The sequence below is a fragment of the Globicephala melas genome, chromosome 15, assembly GCF_963455315.2.
Source record: "Globicephala melas chromosome 15, mGloMel1.2, whole genome shotgun sequence".
Classification (NCBI taxonomy): Eukaryota; Metazoa; Chordata; class Mammalia; order Artiodactyla; family Delphinidae; genus Globicephala; species Globicephala melas.
The window spans coordinates 37,878,483-37,894,609 of record NC_083328.1 but is presented as its reverse complement, the minus strand read 5'-3'; the positions used below and the strand labels follow the sequence as shown (position 1 = coordinate 37,894,609).

The 16,127-nt window shown below is 46.5% G+C and overlaps 1 protein-coding gene across 6 annotated transcripts in view; it reads right to left on the bottom strand.

Annotated features, from left to right (window-relative positions):
• AXIN1 (axin 1) overlaps window positions 1-16,127 on the bottom strand; it is a 61,949-nt gene that overhangs the window by 32,173 nt on the left and 13,649 nt on the right. The window lies entirely within an intron of this gene.

Genomic DNA, 16,127 nt, shown 5'->3' with positions numbered 1-16,127 from the left:
ACCACAACTACTGAGCCTGCGCTCTAGAGCCTGCAAGCCACAACTACTGAGCCCGCGAGCCACAACTACTGAAGCCTGCGCACCTAGAGCCTGTGCCCTGCAACAAGAGAAGGTACTGCAATGAGAAGCCCACGCACCGCAATGAAGAGTAGCCTCTGCTTGCCGCAACTAGAGAAAGCCCACGCACAGCAAGGAAGACCCAACGCACCCAAAAGTAAAAATAAATTAAAAATTTTAAAAAATAGTAGTACATAAATGTAGAACAAGCTAACAGAGGGGGGCATTTGAATAACAAAAAAAATTTAATCCAAAAGAAAGGAGAATGAGGAGGAACAAATAAAACATAAATACTAAAAGATAGCTTTAAGTCCAAATATATTGGTAATTATTATATATTAAATATAAATCAACTAAATATGCCAATTAAGAGTAGATCATCTGGGGACTTCCCTGGTGGCACAGTGGTTAAGAATCCACCTGCCAACTCAGGGGACACGGGTTCGATCCCTGGTCCAGAAAGATCCCACATGCCGCGGAGCAACTAATCCTGTGCACCACAAATACTGAGCCTGCACTCTAGAGCCCATGAGCCACAACTACTGAGCCCACATGCTGCAACTACTGAAGCCCGCGTGCCTAGAGCCCATGTTCCGCAACAAGAGAAGCCACAGCAATAAGAAGCCCACGTACTGCAACGAAATGTAGCCCCCACTCGCCACAACTAGAGAAAGCCCGCGCACAGCAACAGAGACCCAACGCAGCCAAAAATCAATCAATCAATAAATAATTTTTTTAAAAAAGTAGATCATCTGGATTTTTAAAAAGCTATCCATATCCACCTTATAAGAGAAATAACTTAAATATAAGAATACAGAAAATTGGGACTTCCCTGGCGGTCCAGTGGTTGGGACTTCACCTTCCAATGCAGGGGGTGCGGGTTCAATCCCTGGTCGGGGGGCTGGAATCCCACATGCTTCACGGCCAAAAAACCAAAAAACATAAAACAGAAGCAATATTGTAACAAATTCAATAGAGACTTTAAAAATGGTCCACATAAAAAAAAATCAAGAAAAAAAAAGAATATAGAAAATTTCAGAATTCCGGGGCAGTCCAGTGGTTAGGGACCTGCACTCTCACTGCTGAGGGCCTGAGTTCAATCCCTGGTCAGGGAACTAAAATCCCACAAGCCACACACTGCGGCCAAAAAAAAGAATACAGAACATTGAAAATAAAAGACTGAAATCTCTTCACAAGAAAAAAAATTTTTTTGTAACTACATATGGTGACAGATGTTAACTAGACTTACTGTGGTGACCATTTCACACTATATACAAATATCGAATGGTTATGGTGTACCCCTGAAACTAAGAGAATGTATGTCAATTATATCTCAATAAATAAATAAAAGATTAGAAAACACATAAATCATGCAAATACTTTTAAAAGAAAGTTGGGGTAGCTATACCAATATCAGACAAAGTAGATTTTTAAGCAAAAAGCAATATTAGATATAAAGACATGTTATAATAATAAAATGGTCAATCCACAGAAACAAGTAACAACTCAATGTGTATGCATGTAAACTATGGACTCAAAACACACAGAGCAAAACTGGACAGAAAAAACAACAACAGACAAATCCACATTCATAGTGGGAGACTTCAACCAATAAATTCAGCCTCGACATTCAACACTAGTGGCATATTGAAACACATAAGCCATATCTTGTTTCTGAATCCTTAATAAAAGGAATCAGATAGAATTTCTCACTTGATCTGATTTTTTTTAAACTAGATTTCTTTATCAAAGGTGGGAGGCCAAAAAGGGTAAAACCAATGCAGAGGTAGCTCCTGGCTGTGACATGAACCACAAGGGAAGCAGCGGCTTCCTTGAGATAAAGGTCAGGGGTCTCAGGACGGGGATGTGAACGCTGTACTCAAGGGCACAGGCGGGCGGGTGGATTCCGCACATCTTGCAGGTGTTTTCTAAGAACTCGAGTCATTTCTTTCAGTACATATTTATCAAGAGCAGACCTGCAAGACAGTATCTTAAGCCAAGGACAAATAAGACTAAGACACAGTCCTTCTCAAAGGGCTCTGAGCTGTTTAAAGCTCAATCTGAAAGCCATTTCAATGTGCTTTTACCATCTCCCACCAGCACAACTCAGGGTCCCCAACAATCTCCAGGTTGCTAGACGTAAGGACACCAGCCCCCAGCTCACATCACCTATCAGCAGTGCCGACGGCTACTCAACCCATCTTTCTTGGTGCACTTTCATTTGGTCTCCAAGACCCCATACTCCGCTGGTTTCCTCCAACCTCACTGCCAGGTCTCTGCAACCCTAGGCAGTGGAAAGCCGCCAGAGGCCTTCTTGTCTCTATCTACGTTCGCTCACTGGGGGGGTCACAACAAGGCTCACGGCTCCAAATACCATCAATACACTGACAATTTGAGAGAGACCAAAGCAGAAGCCGCAGTCTCAGAAATGCCAAGTCACCTCTCTGCGCTCTCCTCCCACCCCTCGCCCCTCGGCCACTCTGCCCCAGCTAGGCTGCCTTTCCTACTTGCTCTTCCCTCGTCCTCCTCCAGGTACACGGTCTGTGCTCTCACCTTCTTCAGGCTTTGCTCAAAAGTCACCCTCCAGAATGAGACCCTCTCTGGCCACTCCTGTGAAAATGGCTCCCTCTGCCCCAACTTAAACTGCACCATCTGAAATGCTCAGTATTTTACTTGCGTTCTCATCTTGTATCTCTCCCTGTTAAAAGTGTAAGCTCCACAATTGGAGGGATTTTTATCTGCTTTGTTCACTAGTGAATCTCCAGCTTCTAGAAGAGTATATGGCACATGGAGGACACTCAATGAACGAATGAATCTGTATTTCTGTCAATTCTCCTTTTAAAGGGGCAGCTGTATTGGGGCCACACAGAGTCATCTTTTCCTGTCTGCTCAGACACAGCTTTTCTTGGTCATATGTGGACCGCTGTCCTTGAGCCCCCCTTTTGTTCTCCAAAACTCCAAAACACCGATCGTAATAGTCTGCTGAGAACATCCAGTTATTTTACCAGCAAAACGAGTTTATTCAGGAATAGCAGAGAATTGCAATTCAGGACGACAATGCTATAGCAAAAACTACAGGCAAGTCCAGCAAACAAAAGAGAGGAGTGTTACTTTATAGAGAAAAGGAGGAAGCTGAGAGGGGTGCTTTGAACCAAAGTCCCTTGGAGGAAAGCAAGAGTTCAGGGTGGTGATGGATTCCTATTGGCTGAGCTGCAAGGGTTCCAACAGGCTGGGCTTGGCGCTGGGCAAGAACTCTTCCTTCCTCCTGCAGGGGCAGTAAAGTAGATACCTCCCTGCTGGGAATGCAAGGTACCTCTCTTCCTGCGCGGTCTCTAACTGAGGTGGAGTGTAGGGCATCAGAGCTCCCCTTCTGGACTCCAGACTTTAAATGAGGTTTCCTTTATTCAGTTTCACAAGTCCATTGCCAGCATAGGGATCAACTGTCCTCAGATGAACAAACAGTCCTCAAGAAGATTCAGTAAGAAATCCAAGAATTACACAAGAATGAGATACAGCATCCATATCTTCCCCAAGACACCAACCCTTCAGCTGTGCCTAATTCAGGCAAGCTTAACACACAGAACAAATGTGCTCCTGACAAGTTATATGTATGCATATAATTTTTATCCACTGAATAATCTCAAGGGTACTAAAGGCATCCCAAAGAGAATTCTCATTGAGAAAGAAAGAATCGGACTTCCCTGGTGGCACAGTGGTTAAGAATCCACCTGCCAATGCAGGGGACACGGGTTCGAGTCCTGGTCCAGGAAGATCCCACATGCCGCGGGGCAACTAAGCCTGTGGGCCACAACTACTGAGCCTGCACTCTAGAGCCCGCAAGCCACAACTACTGAAGCCCGTGTGCCTAGAGCCCATGCTCCGCAACAAGAGAAGCCACTGCAATGAGAAGCCCACACAGCGCAACAAAGAGTAGCCCCCGCTCGCAGGAACTAGAGAAAGCCCACACGCAGCAACAAAGACCCAACTCAGCCAAAAATAAATAAATTAAATATAAATAAATTAAAAATAAATAAATAAACTCTTCCCAAACTGACATGAGTTAAAAAAAAAAAAAAGAATCCTTCCACAATGTTACCACCTACAAATTACATATTTTACAGTCATCACATTAGATCATCGCTAAACAGCAGTGCTCCACATCTCCTTTTCCTTCACTGACTTCCCAAAGAATTCTCATTTGTATTTAAAATAAGTTTTGCAAACTAGGCCCAGCTCTATAACCATAGGAAAAAGGAGCAGTCTTTCTCCCACATATGCAGGACTTCTTGACACAACCCACCATGTCTCCCTACTGAGGGGTGGGTAGGGGCATGATGTTAATGTGAAAGTTAATACACAGAACCCTCACTTAAAATGGAGATGGGGGAATTCCCTGGCGTCCAGTGGTTAGAACTCCATGCTCTCACTGCCAAGCACCCAGGTGCAATCCCTGGTCGGGGAACTAAGATCCCACAGGCTGGGCAGTGTGGCCAAAAAATAAATAAATAAAAATAATAAAATGGAGTTGGGAGGCCAGGAAAGGGAGCCCTCACACCCTACCATCATCAATTGCAGACCCAACAGGAAGAGACATACCTTTGCATCTCCAACATGAAGAAGGACCACCCAGCAGGACCGAGAGAGAATTTCTCTTTGCCTGGCAACAGCTCAGCCAATGAAAAGCCACTGTACTCTGAACTCCCAGTTTCCTCCAATGGGCTCTTTGTTTATAGCAGCCCCTCCCAACTCCTCCTTCTCCTGTATAAAAGAAGTTCCTCTCCTTTGTTCTCTGGACTTGTCTGTGGTTCGCTATAGACTGCATGTCCCAAATTGCAATTCTTTGCAATAAACCCATTTTCTGGTAAAATAACTGGCTGTTATATTGTTTTAGGTCAACACCAGAAAGATTTTTAAATGCTGATCCATGAACAATTAAAAAAAAAAGATGATTTCGTCTTTTTAGAGTATATATTCAGAAAACAAGAGCAAGAGAAATTTAGTAGAAAGAGCTGAAAACACAACAAAAGAAAACAAACAGAAAATAGGAGAAGAAGAAACAAAATTTAAAGGATCATTCCAAATGGTCCCACATCTAAATAACACAGGCTCCAAAATGAGAAAAGTAATGAGAAGTATTTTGACAGGGACTTTTTAAGCCAATGCAACATAAGGGAAGATTTATGTCAGAAAATCAAATGAAAAAATTCAACAACCATAACTTTAAAACACACACACACAAAAATGGCACAAGAAAGAAAATGCTTGGTCCAATTTGGCTCAGCAATGAAAACACCAAATATGGATGTAAACCAAACCCAGAATGTGTTAATAATCAGGCCAGGTGGTGGGGAAAGGAGAGCATCCACAGAGACTGGCTCAGGGCAGATGCCCCAAGGACAGCAGTATGAGCACATCACTCAGAAAGGGGGGTGTGATGGACTGAGAGTCTACATCCCCCAGATTCTGATGTGGAGGCCCTTACCCCCCCATGTGGCTGTATTTGGAGATGGGGCCTCTAAGGAAGTCACATGGTTAAATGAAGTCATGAAAGTGGGGCCCTGATCTGACAGGATCATTACCCTTAACCAGAAGAGATGCTGGAGAGCTGTTTCTCTCTCCACACAGACACACTGAGAAAAGGCCATGTGAGCAAACCATGAGAAGAATGGAATGAAACCTACCTTGCCAGCGCTTTGGTCTGGGACCTCCAGCCTCCAGAACCGTGAGAAATAAATGTCTGTTGTTTAACCCCCAAGTCTATGATATTTTGTCCTGGCAGCCTGAGCTAATACACTAGGGTAAGACACAGTTGGAAGCGGCCATCCTGGAAAGGCCAGAGGGTCATGAGACTGCTAAATTTAGTTATCAGCCTTTTAGCATTATTGGAATTTTTCCTTCTCTCCATTGTTTCAATAAAAATTAAAATTAATTAAAATACTGGTATAGGGACTTCCCTGGTGGTCCAGTGGTTAAGACTCTGTGCTTCCAATGCAGGAGGTGCGGGTTTGATCCCTGGTCAGGGAACTAAGATCCAGCATGCCACGCTCAATGTGGCCAAGAACACACAAAACAAGACAAAACTGGTATAGCAGTGCAAACATTAAGAAGACCGAAGATCATACTAAAAGGAAACATTTATATGCATCCTTTTAAAAGAAAAAATATGCTGTTGAAAAACTGCACATAATTCACACCCTCTTGTGATATATCTTTGTATATATTTTAATAACATACTTTCGAATTACAAAGGTTTATGTTTTATAGGAATTTGGAAAATGTCGAAAAACAAAAAGAAGAAAATAGAAAGCCTATGTTCTCCAACCATGCAGAAAAAAAATCCCTGTGCAATCAATCCTGCTATTAGACATTCAAGTTACTCTAACTGCTGGCTATTACACGCAACATTCTTTATGATTTTTTTTTTTTTTTTTTTTTTTTTTTGCGGTACGTGGGCCTCTCACTGTTGTGGCCTCTCCCGTTGCGGAGCACAGGCTCTGGACGTGCACGCTCAGCGGCCATGGCTCACGGGCCTAGCCGCTCCTCAGCACGTGGGATCTTCCCGGACCGGGGCACGAACCCATGTCCCCTGCATCGGCAGGCAGACTCTCACCCACTGCACCACCAGGGAAGCCCTATGATTATTTTTAAATATTTGTTCAAGAGAAGACACTGGCCCTACAGACTAAAAATGAGCCGGTGATCCAGAGAGGGTCAATACCAGATAAAAGCACGTTAAAGATTCGAAGGGCACAAGGCTGGATGAGCAGAGGGCCAGGGAATGGGAGCCTCCTGCTGCTGGGGGCTGAGAAGGGTGCCCACCCAGCCACACAACGCAGGGCTCACCTCTATCCATCATCAAAACTGGAGGAGTTTGGTCCAAACTAAAGAGCTGAGTCCAGTTGCTACAAAGAGTTTCACCAGTTCTGAGAAGGCTTGTGGGCTGAGGCTGTAATCCACCCAGGGGAGGGGTGAGGAGGGGTGAGCCTGAAGCCCTTCACATGCACGCACAAGGTCCTGTGAACGGCCTCTTTGAAGACTGCGTTTATTTTCACAAAATCAGACAGCCAGCCTGAGTTCCAGGAAGGGACTGAAGAGATTTACTGAGTTGTTTCCTCAGAGCAAACACTTTTTGGAATTAATGAGCTCTGAGAGGACACTGAGTGGCTCACAAAAACGTGCATTTGTACTGATGTGACATGGGGGAAAAATAAAGCAACGATTTTCTTACACACACACACGTACTCGGCCTCAAGCTGGACTGAAGAAAGAATTATTAGACTGCCTTCCTTTCCTAAATGAACAACCACTACTTGGCCAAATTCCATTATTTCTAATGACTGCTGGGTAAACTGGTGTAAATGAAGTCAGGATTCTAGAAGAGAATAACAGAGCCAGTGAGTATGAATCAAATTCCAGCCTCTGTGACGCTAACTGATGCACAAACCTGCGAACTGGCTGATCCCCCAGCAGCTGATGCACAGAAGACACACGTGACCAGCCGCCAGCCCAGCCTCCCCAACCCAGCGGCCAGGCGGCAGAACCACGGGCGGCGTGGGCCTCGCAGACCGCTGTCTCTGTAGGCACTTCCCTTTCATAAACCCACCAACGTGGAGCCCCAGACAAAGGGGCCTCTCTATTCCAAAATTCTTCAGGCTGACAGCTAACTGCACTTCCCGGACTTTGTCGAAACATGTCATCAAAGACTACAGAGTTTTGGGGCTTCCCTGGTTGTCCAGTGGTTAAGAATCCGCCTTCCAATACAGGGGACGTGGGTTCAATCCCTGGTCGGGGAACTAAGATCCCACATACCGTGGGGCAACTAAGCCCATGTGCTGCAACTAATGAGCCCATGCGCCAGAACTAGAGAGAGGCCCGCGCGCCCCCTGCGCTGCAACGAAAGATCCCACGTGCCGCAACTAAGACCTGACGCAGCCAAAAATAAATAAATAAATGAATAAATAAACAAACAAATATTAAAAGAAAAAGGCTGGGCTTCCCTGGTGGCGCAGTGGTTGAGAATCTGCCTGCTAATGCAGGGGACACAGGTTCGAGCCCTGGTCTGGGAAGATCCCACATGCCGTGGAGCAACTAAGCCCGTGAGCCACAACTACTGAGCCTGCGCGTCTGGAGCCTGTGCTCCACAACGAGAGGCTGCGATAATGAGAGGCCCGTGCACCGCGATGAAGAGTGGCCCCCGCTTGCCACAACTAGAGAAAGCCCTCGCACAGAAACGAAGACCCTACACAGCCAAATAAATAAATAAATAAATAAATAAAAAGGAAAAAAAAGAAAAAGGCTACAGAGTTTTATATGACTAAAACAGAAAAAATATTTTTTGACTCTCCTGTAACTAGTTTAAAAACTTTTATTAGCCAGCCTCCCCCCCCCACTGATAGGCATGTAAAATGCTCACAGTGTGCTGGTACCACAACAGGGTCTCCCGTGGACACGCTGTGTCACAGGAGCCTGGGGTGCAGTCCAGGGGCAGTGGGAAGTCCCCGCGTCGTGGAAGAAGGAAGAGCGTAGTCAGACCTGCATCTAGAAAGGTCCGTTTGGGCACTGTGGGGAGAAAAGACTGAGGCAGAGGCTCACCCAGAAGGCTCTGCGGGTCCAGGAGGAGGGTGGGGGGGCCGGAGTGCAGACAGCAAGAGGCAGAGGGTTCAGCATACATTCGGATGGGGAATCAGGTGGACCACGTTGACCTGGTAGATGATGGTGCCACTTCTGGAGGTAAGGATGGCCACGAGAGGAGCAGGTTTGGGGTGGGGAATTAACATGCCTCACTCTCAGGAAATATGATTATTAAAATCAGAATGTGTCATTCGCTACTTTGAAATCATTTGTAACCCAGATACAAATTTCACCAACATCTAGCAGACCACTAAGTTCAGATGATGATGAAGAACCACACAAGGATGTGAAACTCCCTGAGCACCTGCTGTGTGCACTGAGCCTGCTGTGTGCGGGCACCCCTAGGGGTCAGCTCACAGAACCTCCCTGACAACCTCATTGGGCAGGCCCTTACTTCATTGTCCCCATTTTTACAGAAAAGCTCAGAGAGGTGAAGCAACTTCCCCACCATCACACAACCAGGAGAAGGCTGACCCAGAAGACACAGCCTGTGGAAAAGTCACCAAGTGAGGGGTCCTTAAGTGAAACCACTGAGATTAATGTTCTCCCATTCAGCCAGCAAGGGGAATGGGAAGATTTGTAAACTCCTGTCTTTTTGTTTTTTCAGTTGTGCCACATGGCTTGTGGGATATTAGTTCCCTGACCAGGGATTGAATCCAGGCCCTAGGAAGGGAGAGCGTGGAGTCCTAACCATTGGACCGCCAGGGAATTCCCTGTCAACTGTCTTGAGAGCCCCACAGCTGCACACTAGGGCCTGTCTGAAAACATCTCCAGTGAACAACCTTGGGATCATCTGTTCAGTTAAAGGAATTCATCCAGTTGGACAAGTTACATACCTGGAAGGTGACAAGGGACTGGCAGCAGGGCCATGCTCTCTTCCCTAGCTTTGTGCCCCACATTTAAGAGTGACTAAAAGCACAGCAGTAGGAAGAAAGAGGGGGAAGGCCACAGGGAGAGCCACACTTTACAAATGAGTCACCTTCCATCACAAATGACCTAAAAATTCAACAGTGAAGAGTATTTGCTGAAGGTCAAATCAAACAGGCTCACTATTAACGGGACCAGTGTCCTGAGACCCCCACCACCAGGGCCACCGCCACCCTTTGGACTGGAGCCCCTTGGCAGCCAAGTGCCAGAGTCACCGCCCCAACCCCACCCGCTGCACTGGAATGCCAACCAGAAACCCCAGATCAATCTCACTTTTCCACCTTCCACATGAACCTATACACATTTGGGTGCTTCCTCTTTTTACATTTCCTTTAAGCCATTTACCAGAAATACAGTTGATAAGGCAACAAACAAGTCAGGTAGTTCCTCAGTCTGGAGAGGAAGGGTTAGTCACCCACCCTTCAAAGGACCCACAAGTCGCTGAGTTATTCCTGCTACAAACACCATCTGTGCTCCACTCTCCGGCCACGGCCGCGATGACCAGCCCTGACCAAGAGTGCCTCACTGGCTGGCCCACCAGGAAGCCATAAGGAAATATCAGCTGGACCCTGTCCTCAGGGAACTTCTCAGTGAGGGAGGTAGTGAAGAGAAATGGAAAGCATCTGCTGCTGTTAGACATTAAAACCAGCAGTGAGGGACTTCCCTGGTGGTCCAGTGGTAAAGAATTGTCTTCTAGGACTTCCCTGGTGGCACAGTGGTTAAGAATCCGCCTGCCAATGCAGGGGACATGGGTTCGAGACCTGCTCCAGGAAGATCCCACATGTCGCGGAGCAACTAAGCCCGTGCGCCACAACTACTGAGCCTGCGCTCTAGAGCCCGCGAGCCACAACTACTGAAGCCCGTGCGCCTAGAGCCCATGCTCTGCAACGAGAAGCCACCGCGATGTGAAGCCCACACACTGCAACGAAGAGTAGCCCCCGCTCGCTGCAACTAAAGAAAGCCCGTGTGCAGCAACAAAGACCCAATACAGCAATAAAAAATATATATATAAAATGAATAAATAAATCTTTTTTAAAAAAAGAATTGCCTTCTAATGCAGGGGACGTGGGTTTGATCCCTGGTCAGGGAGCTAAGATCCCACACACCACGGGGCAACTAAGCCCACGCGCTACAACTACTGAGCTCACGCTCCTCTACGAGAGAGCCCGTGTGCCGCAAACAAACTACAGAGCTCATGCGCCCTGGAGTCTGCGCGCCACAGCTAGAGAAGAGAAAATCCACACGCCACAACTAGAGAGAAGGCCCACGACCCACAATGATAGCCCACACACCACAACAAAAGATCCTGCATGCCTCAACTAAGACCCGATGCAGCCAAAAATAAATTAAATAAATAAATATTTTTTTTAAAAAAACAGCAGCGATACAGACAAGGTCCTACTGAAGAGCATAGGGAATTGTATTCAATATCCTGAGATAAACCATAATGGAGAGGCTTCCCTGGTGGTCCAGTTGGTAAGATGCCACGCACCCAATACAGGGGGCCCAGGTTCTATCCCTGGTAGGGAACTAGATCCCACATGCATGCCACAACTAAGAGCCTGCATGCTGCAACTAAACATGCCACAACCAAGAGCCCACATTCTGCAACTAAGACCCAGTGCAGCCAAATAAATAAACAAATAAATATTTTAAATGATAAAAAATAGGAATCCCCTGGTGGCACAGTGGTTAAGAATCCACCTGCCAACGCAGGGGACACGGGTTCGAGCCCTGGTCTGGGAAGATCCCACATGCCGCGGAGCAACTAAGTCCGTGCACCACAACTACTGAGCCTGCACTCTGGAGCCCGCAAGCCACAACTATTTAAGCCCGTGCTCCTAGAGCCTGTGTTCGCAACAAGAGAAGCCACCTCAAGGAGAAGCCCACATACCACAACAAAGAGTAGCCCCCACTCATCACAACTAGAGAAAGCCTGTGCGCAGCAATGAAGACCCAATGCAGCCAAAAATAAATAAATAAATATATTTTTAAAAAATAAAAATAAAAATTGGGTTGCCTTTAAAAAAACATAATAGAAAAGAATATAAAAAAGAATGCATATTTTGGGACTCCCCTGGTGGCACAGTAGTTAAGAATCTGCCTGCCAAGGCAGGGGACACAGATTCGAGCCCTGGTCCAGGAAGATCCCACGTGCCATGGAGCAACTAAGCACGTGTGCCACAACTAGTGAGCCTGTGCTGTAGAGCCCGCGAGCCACAACTACTGAACCCACGCGCCTAGAGCCCGTGCTCCGCAACAAAGACAAGCCACAGCAATGAGAAGCCCACGCACCGCAACAAAGAGTAGCCCTCGCTCGCTGCAACTAGAGAAAGCCTGTGCACAGCAACGAAGACCCAACGCAGCCATAAATAAATAAATAAATTTATTTATTTAAAAAAAGAATGCATATATATGTATAACTGAGTCACTTTGCTGTACAGCAGAAATTAAGACAACATTGTAAGCCAACTGTACTTCAATTAAAAAAAGAGAGAGAGGGGTTTCCCTGGTGGTCCAGTGGTTAAGAATCCGCCTTCCAATGCAGGGGACGTGGGTTCGATTCCTGGTCGGGGAACTAAGATCCTGCATGCTATGCGGGGCAACTAAGCCTGCATGCCACAACTAGAGAGAAGCCCGTGCGACGCAACAAAGAGCCCGCGAGCCGCAACGAAACTCCCGCGTGCTGCAACTAAGACCTGATGCAGCCAAAAAGAAAGAAATAAATTTTTTTTTAAAAAAAAGAGAGACAAAAGAAAACCAGCAGCAATCGCTAAGCACAGGTGGTTGAAGGGCTGAAGATGGCTTGACTCAGGCCTGACCAACCAGGCCCAGCACAGCCCCTGGAGGCCAGGCCAGGCCAAGCTTCTGAGCCTGCTAATGTCTTACAGACCCTGGTCCCCCAGGCCAAAGCATTAAGTATATAAACAGCCAAAACACCTTCAGAGGACCCTCTGCCAATTGACACCAAATTTAAATGGTGCGTATGAACCAACCAAAGTTATGTTCAAAGTTCCACTGAAAAAGGGCAATAAAGACTGTGAAAGTCTTCCACACAAAGAATAGAAGAGCAGCAAGTTATTCTGTGACCCCTCAGCCCTGGGCTCTTTATCCTAGTCACCTGCGGTGACTAGGATAAATGCAGAAAAAAGCCAGGGGCATCCCTGTTTTCTCAGTTTTGACAAAGACCCACATAAAAGGCTCATTTACCATCTCTCGAGTCAGCGATCTGAAAAACAGCCGTGTGCACACATGTGAAGCAAATGAGGACTGTTGCTCAGGCCTCCCGCCAGGGAACAGGGAGCCTGGACGACACCAGTGAGCACAGTGGGAGCAGCCTCCTGGCTGACACACTCCTCCACGCAGAATCAATGCTGAGAGAAGCACCTGCTGCTGCAGGAAACACATCCCCTGAGCTGAGGTTCCCACCCGGCTCCTCCTCCTGGCAGCGGGCATTCACTAGCTGCCTCTTCACTACCCACTCTCCTCCTCCCTTCCCCGACCCCAATCTTCCCCTGAAGGACCACTCCCCCTGCTGGAGAGTGGTGATGCTGTCTGAATGGGGCACCCCACTTTTCTTCTGGGGTGGCCCTATTTGGTGTAAGCCCAAGAGCAGAGCCTCAGCCCTTGCACAGTGATTATGCTGGAGTGGGCAGGACACACTGGCACACAGCACCCCCAGCCACTCAGGGCAAACTGCAGAACGTTCCTTCAGTGGGAAGCATCTGTTTACAAAACAAGGGAGCCAACCTGAGAGCGAAGCTGGCCGCAGGAAGGCAGAGGCAAAGAAGCATTCAGAAACGGGACAGTTTCTTACAAAAACGAACGTAATCTCAGCATATAATCCAGCAATTGTGCTCCTTGATATTTTACCCAAAGGAAATGAAAACTCACGTCCACACAAAAACCTGCACACAGGTGTTTACCGCAGCTTTAGTCATAACTGCCAAAAACTGGAACCATCAGGATGTCCTTCAGCAGGTGAATGGATAAGTAAACTGTGGTCTATCCAGACAATGCAATATTATTCAGTGTTAAAAAGAAATGAGCTATCAAGCCACGAAAAGACACTGAAAAACCTTAAAAGCATATTACTAAGTGAAAGAAGCCAATATGAATAGGCTACATACTGTATACTTCCAGCTACATGGTATTCTGGAAAAGGCAAAACTGTGGAGACAGTAAAAAGATCGGTGGTTGCCAGGGGTTGGGGGCTGGAGAGGTTAAACACGCCGAGCACAAAGGAAACTACCCTGTTTAGAGTGATAGATACAAGTCACCGAGAGGGAACCCTAATGTAAGCTATGGACTGTAGGTGATTAGTGTAGGCTCATCAGCTGTAACAAATGACCACCCTGGTGGGGGATGGTGATAGTGGGGGAGGCTGTGCATGTGTGGGGGGAGGGGTATACGGGAAACCTCTGTACCTTCCTCTTAATTTTGCTGGTAACCTAAAACTTCTCCGAAAAAAGAAATAAGTCTTTGAAAGAAAAATGGCTGGAGTCCGAATCAAACCACATCTGAAGCTGGGCCTGCCTCTGGACTTTTCACTTACCTGAGCCAACCAATCCCTTTCAGTGTTTAAGCCGGGGTGGGCTGGCTTTTCTGTGACTTTCACACTAATGCATCCTAACTGCACACCCTTGCAGAGCAAGTAGAATGTGCTGGACTCCATATCCTGCTAGTGCTGATGAACAATGACCCTGACACAGGGGACTGTCCACCCGCACAACCGCAAAGGCAGCCCCCAGAAGGACGGGGTCTGAGCACAGGCAGGACTCGTGAGCGCCAGACTCCCACGGCCACCAGCAGCTCCACGAGAGGCAAGTTAAAAACGAACATGTACGAGTCCTTACAGCAACATATTCTATTAATTTGATAGTAAAGGTTATTTATTACAAATAGAGCAAACCAAAGAGAAAAAAACAAAGTTGCTGCTATGACCGACCCCCGACTGAGAACTGAAAAGTGTGCAGACTGGCTGGTTGGGGGAGGGGTGGCACGCAGGAATTTTTAAAATTAGAAATCAGAATTGAGCTCAATTTGTTTTTCCCTGCAGCCCAGGCCTCAAATTTAATCCCATTTTTAAACTGTTCTAATCAAATATGACAACTTAAAGGTTAGGTCTGAAAAGCTGTGTCAGTTACTAGCCTTACCTATCAGGATAATTTTATAGTATATTCTGCCCTAAAAAGATTGCTAAATCAATAAGGTTTAAAGACAGTGTGAGCAAAAGGCCCACAAAAATTACCTAAGCAGTGTATCTTCAATCACATCACTTAAAGGACATTTAAACCTTAAAAATGTTTAATCCTGTGTTTTATCAGCAAGTGACCAATTTCTCTGCCACAGTAAGCCTGAAGAAGTGATTTGCGCTTTTACTAACTCCACGGGAGAGGCCCAGCACTTGGGGATGTGCTTGCAGACTCTTGATTAAATCAGCAGGGCCACAGGAATTCCAGGCTTTCAAAGTTTCACAGGCAGGAGTATCCAGAACCAGCTACAGGTAAATGAGTGAGAACCGAAGTGCCCACTAAAATCGGCAACAGGCTCCAACTTGAGACCAAATAAACTTCCAGCAACCACAGAAAAGAGAACGAAGAAACAGGTTTCCAAAGTGGTAACAACTTCCCGATAGCACCACTCCACGCCTCCAAAGCCGCATATGTGCCCACGTGCAAAGACTGTGATCACAACTTCAGAATGCTGGGAACTGAATACACAACAGCACAACTCATTTTCTTGGCGGGAGAAAGGTCCAATCCTGGAGCCACAACCACTTTGGAAGTTCCCAAAGTGCTCGGACAACTTGAAGCACATCAGCCTCCTCACCACCACCCCACCCCCCGACCTCTAGGAAGAACCTTATAAGACAGTTACAAAATGCAATGATCCAGAATTCTCTGCGTACTGATGCACTGAAATGTCCACTCTTCTCTTTATTCAGCCAAAAGGATTATGTCTGCCAGGTAAACCACCTTCTGTGCAAGAGGACACAAATTTTACTGCTAAAGGGTAAGGTTTAGGGACTCCCCTGGTGGCACAGTGGTTGAGCGTATGCCTGCCAATGGAGGGGACACAGGTTCGATCCCTGGTCCGGGAAGATCCCACATGCTGCGGAGCAACTAAGCCCGTGTGCCACAACTACTGAGCCAGCGAGCCACAACTACTGAAGCCCACGCACCTAGAGCCCGTACTCTGCAACAAGAGAACCCACTGCAATGAGAAGCCAGTGTACTGCAACAAAGAGTAGCCCCCCCGCTTGCCGCAACTAGAGAAAGCCCGCGCGCAGCAACGAAGACCCAACGCAGCCATAAATAAATAAATAAATAAGTAAATTTATTAAAAAATAAAAAAATAAAAATAAAGGGTAAGGTTTAAATGTCATATCACTTCTAAGAATTCCAATGTTCCTAATGACTTACAAAGCCATATATTTTAGGCTGTTCTTGATAAAAGTGCCCTCAAAATACAAACATTAAAAACATCTAATGACAAACGTGAAGGCATCA